This window comes from Fukomys damarensis, unplaced genomic scaffold, assembly GCF_012274545.1.
Source record: "Fukomys damarensis isolate Sample0158 unplaced genomic scaffold, DMR_v1.0_HiC HiC_scaffold_14, whole genome shotgun sequence".
In the NCBI taxonomy this organism is placed as follows: Eukaryota; Metazoa; Chordata; class Mammalia; order Rodentia; family Bathyergidae; genus Fukomys; species Fukomys damarensis.
The window spans coordinates 81,744,949-81,761,834 of NW_022900926.1; the positions used below are offsets into that span (position 1 = coordinate 81,744,949).

Genomic DNA, 16,886 nt, shown 5'->3' on the forward strand with positions numbered 1-16,886 from the left:
TTTTTTTTCTCAATTTATTTAGTAGTTATAGAATTTGAATTTTTGGTGGGAGGGGTGCCTGGGAAACACATTTCTTGTCATAGTTTCCTTTTGGGTGGGGAAGCTCATATACTTACTTATTGCTCATTTTATATGTCACCTCTACATTGAGATTTAGCCTTTACAAAGGACCCTACCCCCATTACAAGGCACCATTTTCTGCCTTTTGCCCATACAAGGATAAGCATATGTCTGGGGTCTCCTACTAGATGGCAAAAGGTGGATATGTAGTAGGGAATCTTGTGACATCTGCTACCTTGATAATTTGGGGGAGGTCTCATTTCAAGGTTCTGTCGCTCGACTTATGTGTAATTTATGTGTCTTATTTTTTTCCTTCTAGAAAATATTAAAAACAAAACAAAAATAGTGGGGAAAATCAGAAAACCAGCGTCAGCTACATTTTTAATCACCTTATTTGCTTCCAAGTCAAACAGTTCTGAAATTACTTTTGTGTATACCAAGATCCCTAGGATAAGGAGAATTATAAGTGGGCATGTAATTTCACAATTACTTTGACCCCTCTTTCTTGAAATGGGATGGGAAGCAGAAGTAACAAGGTACTAGAAACAATAGTGCAAGTTGTCAAGAGCTTAGTTTCACCTTCAGCCTGGAGGACAGATAGGAGCGGAGTGGCCGAATTGGGTGAATCCAGGATAAGGGAAGACAAAGGGTGATTAGAAGAAGGGGCACTGTGATGAAGAGATGATGTGAAACTGGTGGAAGAGCAGTGGATTCAAGAACAGGGAAAAGGTCTCCCAAGCTTTGCACTGATATTTACCAGTGGTGTACGTGTGAGTGACAAGGTGTTTGGATTCTGTGCTCAATTCTAGATTCCTTTGAAACAGGCTTCTTTTTTAACAGAGACTTCTGATGATTTCAGAATTCCACTAAAGAAATAAACTCTTTGCCCTTCTTGGATAGGATACCTTTATGATCACAATTGATTCACCTGATTCTTCAAAGGGGCCCAGACTTTTCAAGTATGGGGTTTTCTCAACTCATTTTGAAAACCTTGGTGGTGAGTAACCCTACCCTGCCTCCCAGCCCCTATATCCTGGCATTGTCTTTTGGCCATCTGTCCATTCACACAAACTGGCTTTCATTAGATGGCCATACTTTTGCCTAGCAGAGGCTCAACTCAGCTTTGGGCTGGGAGAAAAGCTCCACATATTCTTCATTCTCTAGGATTGCTTTCTTTTCTTCAAAGGATGCTTCCATTGAAAGCCATTTGGCTATAAATACATAGAATAATTTCTAGATTCTCTGTTTTATTATGCTGTTTTGATTCTGTAGCTTTGTAGTCCGCTCTTAGGTCAGGCACTGTAATGCATCTAGCTTTGCTGCTTTTGCTTAGGATTGCTTTGGTTATCCAGGGTCTTTTGTGGTTCCTTATACATTTTAGAAATATTTTTCTATTTTTATGAAAAATGTCACTTGTATTTTGAAAGGTATTGAATAGTATCTATAGATTTCTTTGGGTAGCGTTGGCATTTTACCAATATTAATTCATACAGTCTATGAATATGAAATAGCTGCCTTCTTTCTTTCATTTGATGCTTCCTTCATTTTTTCTTCCTCTTCTTCTCTTCTATTTCTCTTATCAATGTTTTATAATTTTTATTGTAGAGATAATTTATTTCCTTGTGTAAATTTGTTCTTAGTTTTTTTCTTTTATAGTTACTGTGAGTGGAATTGCTTCCATGATTTGTTTCTTGATGGTTTCATTATTCATGTATAAAAATGCAAATGAAATGTCAATAAGTTATGTAAAAGTGATCAGCAGCACTAGTCACCTGGTAACTTAAGATCAAAACCAAAGTGAAATATCATCTCAATCAGGTTAGAATAACTATTAACAAAAAGACAAAAATTAAATGTTAGTGGGTATATGGAGAAAAGGGGACTCTCGCTGTATTCATGAGAATATAAATTATTACAGCCATTATGAAAAATGGTATAGAGATTCCTTATAAAAACTAGAAATGGAACTTCTATATAATCCAGAAATCCTACTGTGGGTTATAATCCCCCCCAAAAAAGAGAGAGTAATTTATACATTGGCAACTGATATCAGCCCTTCCATGTTTATTGCGGAACTAGTCACAGAAGCTAACATAGGGAATCAACAGAGGCATTCATCCACTGATGAATGGATACTGTGATAAAATTTTATACACAATTGAATATTATTTGGCCATAAAAATAATGAAATTCTGTTATTTGGTGCAACAAGGATGGAATTGGGGTCATGATGTTAAATGAAAATACAGTTTACCCTAACTTTTATGTTTGATGCTAAAAAAGTTGATCTTGTAAAATTAGAGAGTACAAGACTAGTTGTGAGAACCTAAGAAAGGTAGGGAGGTAGAGAATGGCTTATGGGATCAGGGAGAGAGGTGGAAGAAGAGCTTCTTAATACAGTAGATTGACTATGGCTGAATTAATTGAATATTCCAAAAAAGCTAATAAAATATTTTGAATGTTACCATAACAAAGTAATGATATATGTCTGAGATAATAGCCAATTGCCTTGATTTGATTATTTTACATTGTACACAAATTTTGAAATGTCACATTGAGCACCATAAATCTGTATGATACTATGTGATGAATAAAAATAAAAATATACTCAAACAATTATGGTTTCTTTAAGACATTTGATAATAATTCATATATTTGCAAAAAAGGATATGGAAGAATAAAATTGTGAAATGTGACTAAAGCAATGATTAATTTAGTATAATGGGATTGAAAGTAGTTTTAGTGGAATGCCATAGAATTGTGTCTTGGACTATATCCTGTTGTCAGAAAACATATTTGTATAAAACCAAGAACTTAAAAATGCTTAATAATGGCAATTGGTTGAGACTACTATTTGGCAGGTACACAAATACCTCTTCTTAAAATCAACTGCAAGAGTGGTATTATCAGTTCATTTTATGGATGATAAAACAGGTAAAAGAGGTTAAGAAATAAATCAATGTTACCAAGGCAATACATAGTAGAATTTGGAATTCAAAAATCTAATTCTGTTTCCAGAATTCAATAGCAAATCTAAGGGAATTCATAGCCTTGCTTTTAAGAAGAAGAGACTTAGTGAGTATGAGAAAGCTTATGACTCTATCTAGCACTTTGTATTGAAGGTTCAGTACTTTTCTTAAACATATAAACAGGCCAAACAGTTGGCTGAAAAAGAAAGAAATCATTGGGATAAATATTCTGCCTACCATTAACTTGCCCTGAATTTCTGTGAAGAAATTAGTCACATAATCATTTGGCAAGTTGTTTGAAATGCAAAATCTTGTATACTTCTGTACCCCAGAGCAAATGGATCAGAAACTTGGTAAAAGAGATTGGGGTGAGACATGGTTATCTTATTTCTATAAATCTCCTAATTGATACTGATGGACACCAAATTTTGAGAGCCACCACAGTAAGGGAATTAGCTGAAGCTAAAGTGAAAACATAGATTATTTGGCTTACACTACGGGAACAGGAATTGTAATGCATACTTGTTGAAGGAACTGAAAATGTCTAAGCCTGTACTTAAGTGACTAATATAGCTTGTGTGTGTGAGGGCAACTAGTTTATTCTGTCATCAAAAAATTTAGTACATGGTTACATTTTTGAGCTACAAGAATTCCCAGAATTTATCCAGTTACTTGTCACTCAAAATCCATGGGTGAATAGCATCATCTTCATCTGAGACCTGTTAGCAATGCAGAATCTCACCCCCAATCACAGTATTTATAATCTCATTAAACTTTGGAAGTGCTGCTCTAGCTGAACTCCTTTATGTTATATGAGAGGAAACTGATGTTTAGTAATCTTCTGAAAGTCATGGTGCTAACTAGGTACAAGCTAGAAATCACAAAGAAAGGATTTCTCCTTTTGTTTGGTTTTCTAATATCTTCCCTTATATCATGAGCATCTCCATCCATACATTTAAAAACTATGGAGTGGGTACCTTATTGTCAATAAGGTGAGGATTTATGAGTTGATTAGTGTTGGACTAGAATTGTTTCAAGTTTAAAATACTCTATGTCACCAATAACTGCAGTTGGGATTTGGGTGGGGGGGTGGAGGGAAATTGAAACCAATTTTAAATTTAATTATTATTATTAAAAGTGAGTTAAAAGTACAGTGTTCCTACAGGTTCGAAGGAAAAGCCTAGTTCTTCCAAGAAAAGTCATCTTTCTGGCTTGAATTTCAGGTTCTCTTTAGGGAGACTTCCTGGATGAGTCCTGTGACTATCTAGCTCCTCCGTACACACTCCAGTAAACTCTGAAATTGTTAATAGCTTGAGTCAGGTAATTTGTCAGTTCCTCAGCTTGACTGTTCATTTCTCTGATCTGTTCCTGAAACTCTCAGCCCTTATTCTCTAGTTTTATTCCCTCAATATGAATTTAAAATTTCTTCCCAAAGCTCTCATAACTAACTGATAGATTCTCTTCTTGTATCTATGAGTCCTCTTTTTCCCTCTTTTTGTTTTTTGTTTTTTTTTTGTTGTTGTTGTTTGTATTTTTGTTTTTTGAGACTGACCAGGAACTTACCATGCAGCTCAGGCTGGTCTTGAATTCACAGCCATCCTCCTGCCTCAGCCTCCCAAGTGCTGCGATTACAGGCATGCGCCACTACGCCCAGCTCTCTTCTTCCCTTTTTATCTCAGATCTACACTGTCTCTTTTTGATCATTGACACTCTCCATGGTTTGAAGAAATCCTCGGTGGGGTCCAGCTGGATTTGAAGGGCATATGGCCAGGATCCTCAATACTATTTTACTAACCGTGACAGCAAAGTCATGGCTGCTTCTTAGAATCTAAATTCTACTACAAGTAGCACATTCAAAATGCTTGAAATAAAATGTAGAAAAATATGATTAGGAGGAACATAAGGTTATTTAGTAGAATGTCAAAGTTGAGAGCTGGATGTGCAAGATCATGTACTTCTTATGCAGAAGGAATTAGTTAAATAAGTAATTGTTGGGCCCCTCAAGATAGTTTCTTTGTCTTCCAAGAGGTCTACCTTGAAGCCCTTCTTACATTCACCAGATAAACCCCTGAGCTGGAAGAAAATGATTAGGATTTTGTAGACTTACGTACTTCCCTCAGCTCTGTTATCACCCAGGAGACTGATAAAATTGCTTCTGGTAGTAGTTTGGAGAGTCTAAAATTATAGATGCATCCACAGCATTATCTTTAGGGAACTTTGTTCTTGATGATTTTTCCTTTATGTACGTCTAATAATAATTATATAGAATGGAGTCTAAAGACCACAGCCTACAGGCCAATTGTTCCTAGGACAGACTATTCATGACCTTTGGTTTTACATTTTTAAAAAGTTGTATTAAGGGCCGGGATTTAGCTTGGTGGTTCCACCTGCCTCACAAGCACAAGCACCAGAGTTTGATCCCCAGTAACAAACAAACAAATGAAAAACAAAACAAACAAACAAAAAAGTTGTTAAGAAAAACAAAGAATATATAACAAAGATTACATGTAGTCCTTTTCAGAGAAGTTTGCTGACCCTTCAGTGGAATTTTTTTCACTGTAAAGCTATACCTGTATTTTTCTCTGTGTGTGCATTTGTGTGCATGCATCTGTGTGTGTGGCACTGGGGATTGAACCTAGGACCTCATGCATGTTAGACTAATAGTCTACTACTGAACTATCCCCCAGACATTCTTGTAGTTAAAAAAATTGATACAGTGTCTCACTAACTTGCTCAATCTGGCTTCCAACTTTTAATCCTCCCACTTCAGCATCCCAAGTAATTCCCGAGTGGGGTTACAGGCATGTGCCATTTCCAACTTTATTCTTTATGAGCCGAGAACTGAGTCATTTTAACTTACATTTGATCAAATCTGTTACCATTTAAAATTTATTTTCTTGGCTGCTATCAAGAAATCAACCAAAACAAATGTTGGCAGGGTTGTGGGAAGGAAGGAACCCTTCTCTGTTGCTGGTGGGAGTGCAGACTGGTGCAACCACTATGGAAATCAATATGGAGATACCTCAAAGAGCTCAGACTAGAGGTTCCATTTGATCCAGCCATCCCTCTGCTGGGTATCTTTCCAAAAGATTTAAAAGAATCATACCACAGTGATATATGCGCACCAATGTTTATAGCGGCACAGTTTGTAATAGCTAAAACTTGGAAATAGCCCATTTGCCCATCAGTTTGAGATTGGATAAAGAAGATGTAGTTTTTCTATAAAATGGAATACTACTCAGCCACAAAGAATGAGAAATTTTGACTCATTCATAAGAAAATGGATGCATATTGAGGATATACTCTTAAGTGAAGTCAATGAGTCACACATGTGTAAATACTGAATAGTTTCTCTGGTGTGAAAAACTATAATTGTACACAAGATCCTAATGAGATAATTGACAATGTGAAGTAGGAAGAAAAGGTCTAAAGGTGTAGGGGAAGTGGGAAGGGTAGGGGAAAGGAAAAATATGAGAAAATGATAAAATGGAAATAAAGTCTTTGTAAATAGGGAAGGGAGGAAGGGGTGAAGGGAGGGCAGGGGTAAGGGGAAAAATGAGAACCAAAACCTGTCATGTAAAGGTACAAGATCTCAATGATGAATGTAACTGTACTGTATACCTAAAATGTACCAATAAACTCAATAAGAAAAAAAATATTTCTTACTTTACCAGATACTTATTTCTTACTTAGTTTTCCAAATACTATATTCATTTTCCATTTTCACCATATGGGCAAGTTGGGAATGTTTATTTCTGAAACTAAATCAACTATAGTAATGCAGCAATCAGTGAAGGTGCAATATATTAACTTGTTAATGTGATTACTCTAAAAGGCCAAGAATTTTAACTATGTCACATTTGCCTATTCTTGTAGCATTTATTCTTTCATTTATCCAACACATGCTTAGTAACTAAATATTCTTGAATTTGGGATTAAGAGGGGAAACAAAGTTAAGAGAAACTCAGAAAGAAAAGCAAAGAAGACCAATATGGAGACAGAAAATTAAACAACAGTCATGATAGGTGATAAAAAATATGATAAACATGAATGTTAAAAGAATATAAGGGGCACTTACATCTCTCTGGAAGGTTGGAAGTTTGAATTGAAATGAAGTAAATTTAAATTTAAAATTAAGGTCAAAGCCATATGACCAAGTGACATCGTGCTTTCTTGAGGAGAATCAAAATATTTCCATATGGCTGGAAGATAGAAAGCCCATGTTAAATAGAGAGTAAAAAGATAAGAGGAGTCAGATAAGGAGATGTTAGAATATTATGCTAGAAATTAGAATTCATTTTAAAGGTGGTGAACAGCAGCTAAAATAATTTTAATATCTGAGTGAAATGATCTGTGATAAGTATCTCCAAAGAAGTCCCTCTGTCTTCCCATGTGTAGGATGGGATGAGAGGGGAGCAAGGTAGGGTTAAAGGACATTGGGATAAGCTGGTGAAGAAATGGTGGGGACCCAGACTAAACTCATAGTGACAGGAAGAAGAGTCACCTGGATGACACCGGTATTGTGTTCAACTGGATAGGAATAATAAGGAGATGCAGGAATACAGGGTGACTTACGGCTTTTGTGGGACACACTAGGTATGTGGGGATGTCCTTAATAAGATAAAAAACACAGAGTAAATAACATAGAGGAAGAGGGGAAAGGGGACAAATGGTGATGAATTTAGTTCCAGGCAGGTAAGATTTGGTATTTTTATGGGATTTTCAAATGAAGATATTTAGCAGGGACTAAATATACAGTTCTGTAGTTCAAGGGAGAGAGCCCTGAGTTACAGGTAAATATTTTGAAATTTCTCTCCCAGAAATGTCATAGCTAACCACATCATATATATGGCATATACCTTTAATACTTATTTAATGCAAGTCTGCAGCTTTTTGGTTTCTAGCTTATCAAACAGTGCCCCCAAATGTATTTGCAATTCCACAGTACAGTACCTTTTCTCCCATGTCAACAATCAAATTATAAGCACCTTCAGGACAAGGGTTCTAAATTTTTACTTCTGAGCCCCTGGTGCCACTTGAATGACTGGCACTGAAAAGGAAATCAATAAATGCTTGTTAAGCCAATAAATGAATGGACAAGTCAGACACAGAAAAACATAATTTTGATATGCCACAGTGAAGGTAATAATAATGGCCTTAACCAAGCACTCTGGGATGCTGAGGGCTGAACCCTGTCTGGGTAAATCTGGAAAAGCATTGTGGATTCATTTCTTTGGAGATGAATAATATCCCACATAATAAAATGGAGGGGGAGCAAGGTAGGGTGAAGGGACATTGAAGTAAGCTGGCCCTCTAGGAACTGAGAAGTTCAAGGAAGAATACAATGGTTTTTAAGATGACTGAAAAATATGGTGCAAGGAAGTGTGTGTACAATAAGTAGGGACTGCATTGGGGTTGGTATAGAACTTTGGGTGTCTTTAGTGTATGGAAGAACAGTCTAGAAAAAAGTAAGGACTGAACAAAGACAGAAGATACAAGAAGGCAACCAAGAGACAGAGGGAGAGGAAAGGAAGGGAGGGGAAGGGGATGAAAGAAGAAGATGTGCTACATACATGGAGTAGTAAAAAAAAAAATTAAAAAGATGTCAGCTACTCTAATGAGCAAGCAGGTCTTATCCAAAGTGATCTGAGTGAAGCCACATTAATCTGAGGCAGCAAGTGCCATTTGTTTGAAGGGGCACTAGTTGATATTTTTAAAGTGTTAAAAGAATTTAAATAAATTCCTGTGGATTTAGGCAGGTGGAAAAGCCTTAATAAACAGGTGTTGAAAGCTGAGTGTCCTGAGCAGGAGCTCAGAAGATGAGGATTCTATTGATCTTATTTCTAGCTCTTAAGCCCCAAGCTGTAAAACCTTGGGCAGATGCTTCCTTGTCCTGGATCTTAACTCCTCTAGGGATCCTTGTTAATCAACTTTGTTTCCTTAGCTTCAGCAGAGAGCCTGGCTCATACGTAGTAAAGCTCAATAAATGATTGTTAAATAGAAAAGCACTTTGCCTCATTTATAAAATGAAGCGGTTAGATTAAAACAAGACAATCAACAAGAAATATTCTAGTCTTGACATTTTATGACTTCATGGCCTTAATTTCTAATTTTTAATAGCATTGACAAATCCATAAAAGATAGAGACATCATATTTGTGTATTGCTTAACTATTTACAAAACACTTTCACATATTTTATCTCAATAAAATCTAATAACCCTGAGAGTTAGATTTAATCATCTGCATTTTAAACGCGAAACTGAAGCTTGAGATGGGAGCTAATAAAGTAATGGAGTCTGGACTTAAATCCAAATCACCTGGTAGCAAATTAAGCACTTTTTTCCCAACCACCACGTATCTTCTCCCACCATTTTGAGAACAAAATTTTTCATTCCTATGTCATCTCTCTTCAGCTCAGGAATACTCATCCTCTTATAGTATAAAATTGTGATGCATTTTAGATGAGAGAATGCACCTTATTTCAGGACACTGAGACAGGCCCAACATATCTAGTAATAAAAATAATATTGACATTTCTAAAACCTCTCGTCTTTCAATTAACAGCTGTGACAGTGATTACACATTCACAAGGGCACAGTCTTCTACCTGGAAGGCATGAAGAGCTCATGTGCAGGATGGCTTGCAGAAATAACTGGACATATGCATTTTGCTTTCCATTCTGCCTGCCTTGAGATTCTTGAGAATGTTTAGTCTTAACATTGGGATCAACTTTACTGACATGAGGCACTAGGTATGTTGAATATAATTGAACCTGAATTCTGAGAGAGATTAGGGAAACCAGCTTTTGAGCTTTCTATTGGAGTTCTTTGGGTAAAGTCTCAATTACAGTAAATTAACCAGCTAGCTAGAAAGACTAAAAGAGTTAGTAGGCAGAGACAATATGCTCTTTTACAATAGCTCCAGGAACTATAGGTCAGCTTCTACTTCTGTTGAGAAAATAACATTAGGGGGGCGTTTGTAAAGGGCCTATCATTGTCTCGATAAGTTGATACTGAAACTGGTAATCAGTGAAATTGGAGGCATCCTATTTCCTGTTTGAATGGAAGTGAGGCAGAGACACAAAGAGAGTTCATCTCAATTTGTCCTAGTATTCCCTGATTCTGATCTCTGAAGCTAGTATCTCTTACTTAGTCATACCTAAGGTGCAGCTTCCAGGGAAAGTCAGTGATACAATACAAGATAAGAAGTAATTATAGGAGATTGGGTTAGCTGATTTTTCTTGTATAAGAACAGCCACACACAATAGAAGTTCTTATTGCATAAACAATGGGAAATTTTTAAGTGGATTTCTGAAATAGATTTTTGGGAAGAGTGAAATTTTGTTTCCAAAGCAGTGTAATATCTTTCAATTACTAAACTCCTATGCAGTCTGCTTCATGGGAGTTTCTAGGAAGGAAAAACAGACAGTAAGCATCGAGTTAAAATCCTGGTTTTATACAGGGTAAAAAAGCGTTACCCTGCATTGTCTGAGGTATCTGGGTATGTTCATTTACAGAGGAGTTTTGGTCAGTAGCAACTGGGCATGCTTTAGTTAATGAGTTTTAGGTGCCTTCATTTTGCTATTTTTGATGACTTTCTTTAGTAAACAAGTGTTTCTCTGCATAGACCTGGGAATCCTGGCACAGGTACAAATGCTGCAATTAATTGTCTCCTCCTTACACAAGCCACTATTATCTTCTGAGTAAAAGCCTTACCCTGCCATTAATTTTTCCCTAGATTTCCTACTTATTGCAAAGGGAGCACTACACCCAAATTAATGGCAGAGAATATCCCCACGTACTTGGAGTTTTGCAAGTTGTGTTTCTCAAAACCATGAATTAGGCAGTCACAATATATAGGCACAAGTGACATCTTAAGACACTTTAACCCTCTATCTTCCAAAGTTATGGTCAAAGATGGCCCTATGTGGTTATCATTGATTTTCTGCCTGAAATTTCTTCTTCTCTGTAAGTTTGTGCTCTGAATTTAATACTGCACTATTATGTTTCTCTGAGGATGTGCTGTATATACTGTTGAATAGCTATGAATATCATTGTGCAGCCTCTGATCAGACAATCATTTCTTTCTTGCCTGCAGGGCCTTCCATACTACATAGCTAGTCAAGAAGCTGGGTGATTCCCTTTCTCCCTGCTTCAGTTTGTCTGTAGTACATTTATTCTGTAGGTTATGTGCCAGTAATTGCCAGCCCAAAGTACTCACACAAGGCCCAGATATTTAGGTAAAAGGAATTCTGAAACAAATTATGATTTCTCATATTTATGTAGTTATCAAATGACTTTTACATTATAAATCTTTCTTTGATCGTTACAACAATCATGACGGTGGACTGAAAAAATATTATAAACTGTTGTCTATAGATGGAGTAATATATTCTCATGCCCATCAGGCTGCTACCTCATCTGACAATGACTTCTTTTTTACCACGTTTAAATTCTAGCTGTGTCATTTAGTGTCAGTGTAGCCTTTGGTTTAAATAACAGGAAAAATTGTTTTCATTTATCTTTAGATTTTAATTAGGCTTAATTTCATTTGAGAATAATTTTCTAGAAAACTTCATAAATGGTACCAAAAATAATTTGGTTCATATCATTTCCAAAGTTAGATTGAGCAATCTTTTAATATGGTTAGGAATTTGGATTTTCTTTTATTTTTGTAAGTCTCTATTTAGGTCATTGCTTTTTTTCTGTAAACGTTTGTAGCTTCTTTTTGATCCCTAGAATTGTTTTCAAATTGTGTATTAATTTATTGGAAATAACAATTATAAATCCATATGTTAATGCAGTTAATATATTTAATGAAAAATAGCTATATTTTCAAACAAAAAATAGTGACATTGTTCTGATTTTTGTTTTCTTTTGCAAAACTCTTTAATTCTAACTGAAAGGAAAGTACCTCAATTTGTATACTTGCTTCTTCATGCAATTTTCTGTTATTTTTTTAATCTGCCTGATATTTAGTAGTATGGGTGTACCAGACTCAATCAGCTATTATCTGATTCTCTGGAATGCATTTTGTTTCTGGTTTCGTGTTATTCTTTTGCTTTTGTCACTGTCGATAATGCTATAATGAACATTATAAAATTGTCAGATAAAACTGTTTTCAAATTCTACTGTTCATTAAAAGCTTAACATAAATTAGGTCTTTCCATATAGATTATCCCATTTGATCCCCTAAACCATTATGGAAATGCTAGGCTCAGATAGTTGACTTAATCACTACTCCTTGTGAAATAAGTTGTAGATGAAGGTGACAGAGGCAAGACTATTAACTCCTACACTTTGCTACACACCTACATCCGACGGACAGTATTTTGGTTAGACAAACCTATGGTTCTGTTTACGTAGGTGACACAGTTGTTCCATGGACTGTGCTGTTCTGTCTTATTGAAGACTATCAGTTGCTGACTTTATTGCCACCCAACAGCTAAATGCCTTCCCTTTAGATCACAAGAGCAAGTTATCTGTTGCTGTGGCCTCATGCTATGGACACTAAAGAATTGTTATTTGTTTTAATTCTAAATCCAAAGGATGTCTCACAGGAAGTGCCTCTCCATGAGCTTGTGATGACATATCTTTTCCTTGTATAAGGCTCAGAATATACTGACTACTGTTCAAAAATTCAAAATAGTCTGTACTTTATAAAAATCAGAATGACAGACATTCCTGTGAGGTTGGCAAGGGAGCGGACCTTTCCCTTTCACAGATGATGAAATTAGCTCATAGAAACATTAAGTAAAATGCTCAAGATCACACAAGTAGCGTACACTATCTGTGTGAGTAAGAAGAGATGAGGAATCAAAAGTGCCACTAATGTTCCTGGGGCCATTCCTTTTATCTGTCTTGGCTTTTGTGGAGTAAAGCATGTTACTGAAATCATGTTCTGAGAGGTCTTAAAATGCAGATTTGATGAGCCCTCTACTTTCATTCTGTTCAGAACTATTCTTGAATTCTTCCCAGTGAAACTTGTATTTGCATCATTTTACATTGCTTAAACCCTTTGAATAGGATATGTCAGCTTATGAGATGCATAATACAACTATTAAAATGGGAAGAAAAACCCACGAGGAAAAGAGTGAGGAGAATCTTCTGTTCTACTTGCCTGCCTTCTTGTCTTTCTTTCCTGAATAATGTGGCCCAAATGCTATTATGTGGGAGTGGCCTGGGTAGAAATCTGTGTGAGGGCAGTGGCAGGAGCAGCCTGAGATGCCCTGTGTGCATTTGTGTGTGCAGTAAGAAAGGATGTCGCCATAAGTGGCCGATGATAGTGGCCCAGAGCGAGGTGCAGGATGCTGAATGAAGAGATGTTTAGAAGCAGAAGATATTAGAATAATACATATAGTTAGGATAATATCTTAGTTATATCAGTGAATACAGTAAACATAATAGAAATTAGGTATGTAATTTCTGGATAATGGAATTAAATGTATGGAAAATGTATTTATGCTGGAATAAACTGCTGTTGTATTGAATTTACAAGTACATGGGTATGGGAGCAATGATACACCAATAACAAGAAGCATTCTTAGTACTCAGATCTTGGTTCCTTAAAAAATAAATGTCCACTAACAGGATCTCAGTGTCTTTGGAAAAATAGTAGGGTTTGCAGATGAGTTAAGCCAAGTAAAAGATAACCCTGGAGTGTCTTGTTCCAGAAACTAAGGAAGTGGCAAAGAGGAGGGCATAGCACAACACCATAGATGCCAGTTTCAAGGGGCTCCTCCTGACCCAAATCTGTGATGATTCAAGCCTCAAAATAACAAATACCCATACAAACACACAAGTGAGTAAATAGTGAAGGGAGGAGGCTTTTCTAACTAGTAAGTGTAGGAAGGATGATTCAATTCAGCTAAACATAGTAGCAATGATCTAATTTAAAAAAATCACCATTTGTCAAACATCAATAGATGTCAAAGATCAGTGGATAAAAGTTTGATAAGGAATGGACTATTTACCTAGCTTCAAAGTATTTCTTCCTAAGTAATTACCAGTTTTTACAATGGAGAAAACTATCTCCACTTTATAAAGACAGCCTCACAAATGAATAGATCAAAATCAGGTACCATCTGATAATTTGCACCATCTGATTATATTATCTATAACATTTCTGTCAAAAATTTTTAAAAAAATACCCGAATCTAATTATAAAAATATCACCAGACAAAACTAAGTTAGGAAACATTAAGTATAATTGTCTTAGGTGTTTCATGTGTTTTTGGCCTATTAATCTGGTTGTTAATTTCTATGTATGATAATAAACCTTGTAAGGATATATAAGATAAATAAACCTGACGCTAGATAAAAGGGGGATGGAGGGAAAAGAAGAAAGATGTGTTATGTGCACATACCATTTCATCACAATAAATGTAATCATTATATATTGTAAATATTTACTAATAAAATTAAAAAAAACAAAGAAACTGGCCTGTACTACTCAAAATATCAAGGTTATGAAAGTTAAAGAAGAAACGACCTGCTTGGGAATGAGGGACACTAAAGAGATACAGCTAAAGTAATGCATAATTTTGGGCATCTTTTTGTCGCTAATGACATTATGGGCACAACTGGTGAAACTTGAGTGAAATCTCTCGGTTTTATTGTGATAATGTATCAACCTAATATCCTGATTTTGATGGTTTTATTGGGGTTATGTAGGAGAACATCTTTGTAGAAATTATACACTAAAATATTCAGAGATGATGGAGAATCACGTTGGCAAATGCACTTTCAAATGGCTCAGAGGAAAATGCTTATTGTTTTCTTTGTATTGTACTTACAATTTTTTCTACTGTTTAAAAATATTTCAAAGAAAAAATTTAAATAAAATGGCAAGGAAAGGTTTGTGTTAAAGCTGTGCTAAATCTGTACTCAGTTTAAACATGCAATTTAGCTTTGAGTTTCCAGGAGCCATGGAAGCAGTTTAAACAATAATGTTGGGAAAAAACAATTCATTAGGAGCATCCAACTTTCTTCATACAAAAGCCCATGAGGAACAGAGGTATGAAGTTTATATTGCTAACACTTGGTTAGCTGTAATTCTTACACATAATGGCTTAACTTGTACACACAGTTACTTTCTATAATTATACTTCTTTATGGATAGTTTTCATGCTATTTTTAGTAATATTCTGTAATAGTTTAATCTCTAAATAAATACTTTCTATATTATGCTCATGCTGTCTTTCCTGAATACCCTTTCATGTATAATGGTTTTGTTACCATTTATTCTGAAGAGAAGTATTAGGTACTAGAGTATGTAGATTTTGTAATTAAAGGAAAAAAAACCCTGACATTTCTACTTCAAGATATGTATTTCTGACCTAAAGACACACTGTGTAAGAGGTTATACATTTGAACAATAAGAAATTATTTATCGATAACTACGAGGCTGTAACATTTCAGATATGGAATGTGTGGAGGACTGGTTGTAGTATACCAATATTAACTCTTTCATGATATATTGAATGCACATGTATCCATCAATAAAAGCTATTTTTTTACTGGACACTTATTTTGTGGCAGGCACTCTACTTATAAATCTCCAGATCTAGAACAACCCCACCAGGCAGCTGTAACCTTGGACCTCTTCAGAGAGGAGCCTGAAGATCTTACGTGATATGTCTAAGCAGGCAGGTAGTATTTGACTTAGTTGGGGTTCAATCCCCAGTCTGACTGAGTGCATAGTTTTTCACTATATCTGTGGTCTCTTTAATCAGTTTTATTTTACCTACTAAGAGAAAATAGGCCTTAAATTAGACCCCTAAAATAAAGCTTAGTATCTAGTTTTCAAGTCAAATGTTAGGAAGTATTGCCCTGAGTCCTTCTACTTGAGTGCTATGAATAAGATGCTAGAGAGAACTAAGTTACTTCCTTCTTCAAATCAGGCATCATAATAGCCTTAGAACGATTGTATTAGCTTTTGTGACCTACCACAGCATTTTAAAATACTGTGACATCCGTGGATAATTCATTGCCTGAAAATTCACAGATGATAAAGTTATAATTATCCTTCCAGTTGGTTAACATTTCACATAGGTTCTTGACATGTTCATATGTATATGGTTCACATTGGACTGTATTTCAGTCCTCCCTGAGAATACAACACTATTCTAGGAATTACTGTAGAACCAATATGAGAGAGGAACTTACGTTGGCATAATCTCAGAGTTTAGGCTATTATTCAACTCTCGGCCTTACAGGGTAACTAGCTCCTTGGATTTGAACATAGGTGGATTCAAATTTTAGTACTAATCTGTGTCTAAGTAATTGTACATGCAAACATGTGTATTGTTCCACCTTAATAAAATAATAATGGAAAGAAAAGAAAACAGAAGTCTTTAGGTGATTGACTCTGGTTCTAGCAACTTCTATTTTTTTTCAGCTTTAATTGAGTTTATTGGTACATTTTAGGGATACAGTACAGTTACATTCATTGTTGGGGTCTTGTACCTCCACATGACAAGTCTTGATTCTCAATTTTTTCCCTTATCCCTGCCCTCCCTTCACCCCCTCCTCCCTTCCCCATCTACAAATACTTTATTTCCATCTTTTCATTATCTCACATTTTTTTCTTTTCCCTTTTTGTTCTTCCCCTACTCATCCTACCTTCCCTACACCTTTAGCTCCTTTCTTCCCTTTTTGAAATGTCAGTAATCTTATTCGGATCTTATGTATTATTGCGGATTATTCACACCAGAGAAACTATTCAGTATTTACACATGTGTGACTTATTTATTTCACTTAGGAGTATATCTTCAATATGTATCCATTTTCCTATGAATAAATCTATTTTCTCATTCTTTATGGCTGAGTAATATTCCATTTTATAGAAAAACCACA

General features: G+C 35.6%; 1 long non-coding RNA gene across 3 annotated transcripts in view; it reads left to right on the forward strand.

Annotated features, from left to right (window-relative positions):
* LOC104871474 overlaps positions 1-15,665 on the forward strand; it is a 236,486-nt gene extending 220,821 nt beyond the window's left edge. For 2 of the 3 annotated variants that reach the window (XR_782876.1, XR_782878.1), the window contains one exon: positions 15,570-15,665. This is a non-coding gene — a long non-coding RNA (uncharacterized LOC104871474). The remainder of the gene's footprint in view (positions 1-15,569) is intronic. The other variant, XR_782877.1, reaches the window with a different exon arrangement.
* Positions 15,666-16,886: the final 1,221 nt, after the last annotated feature.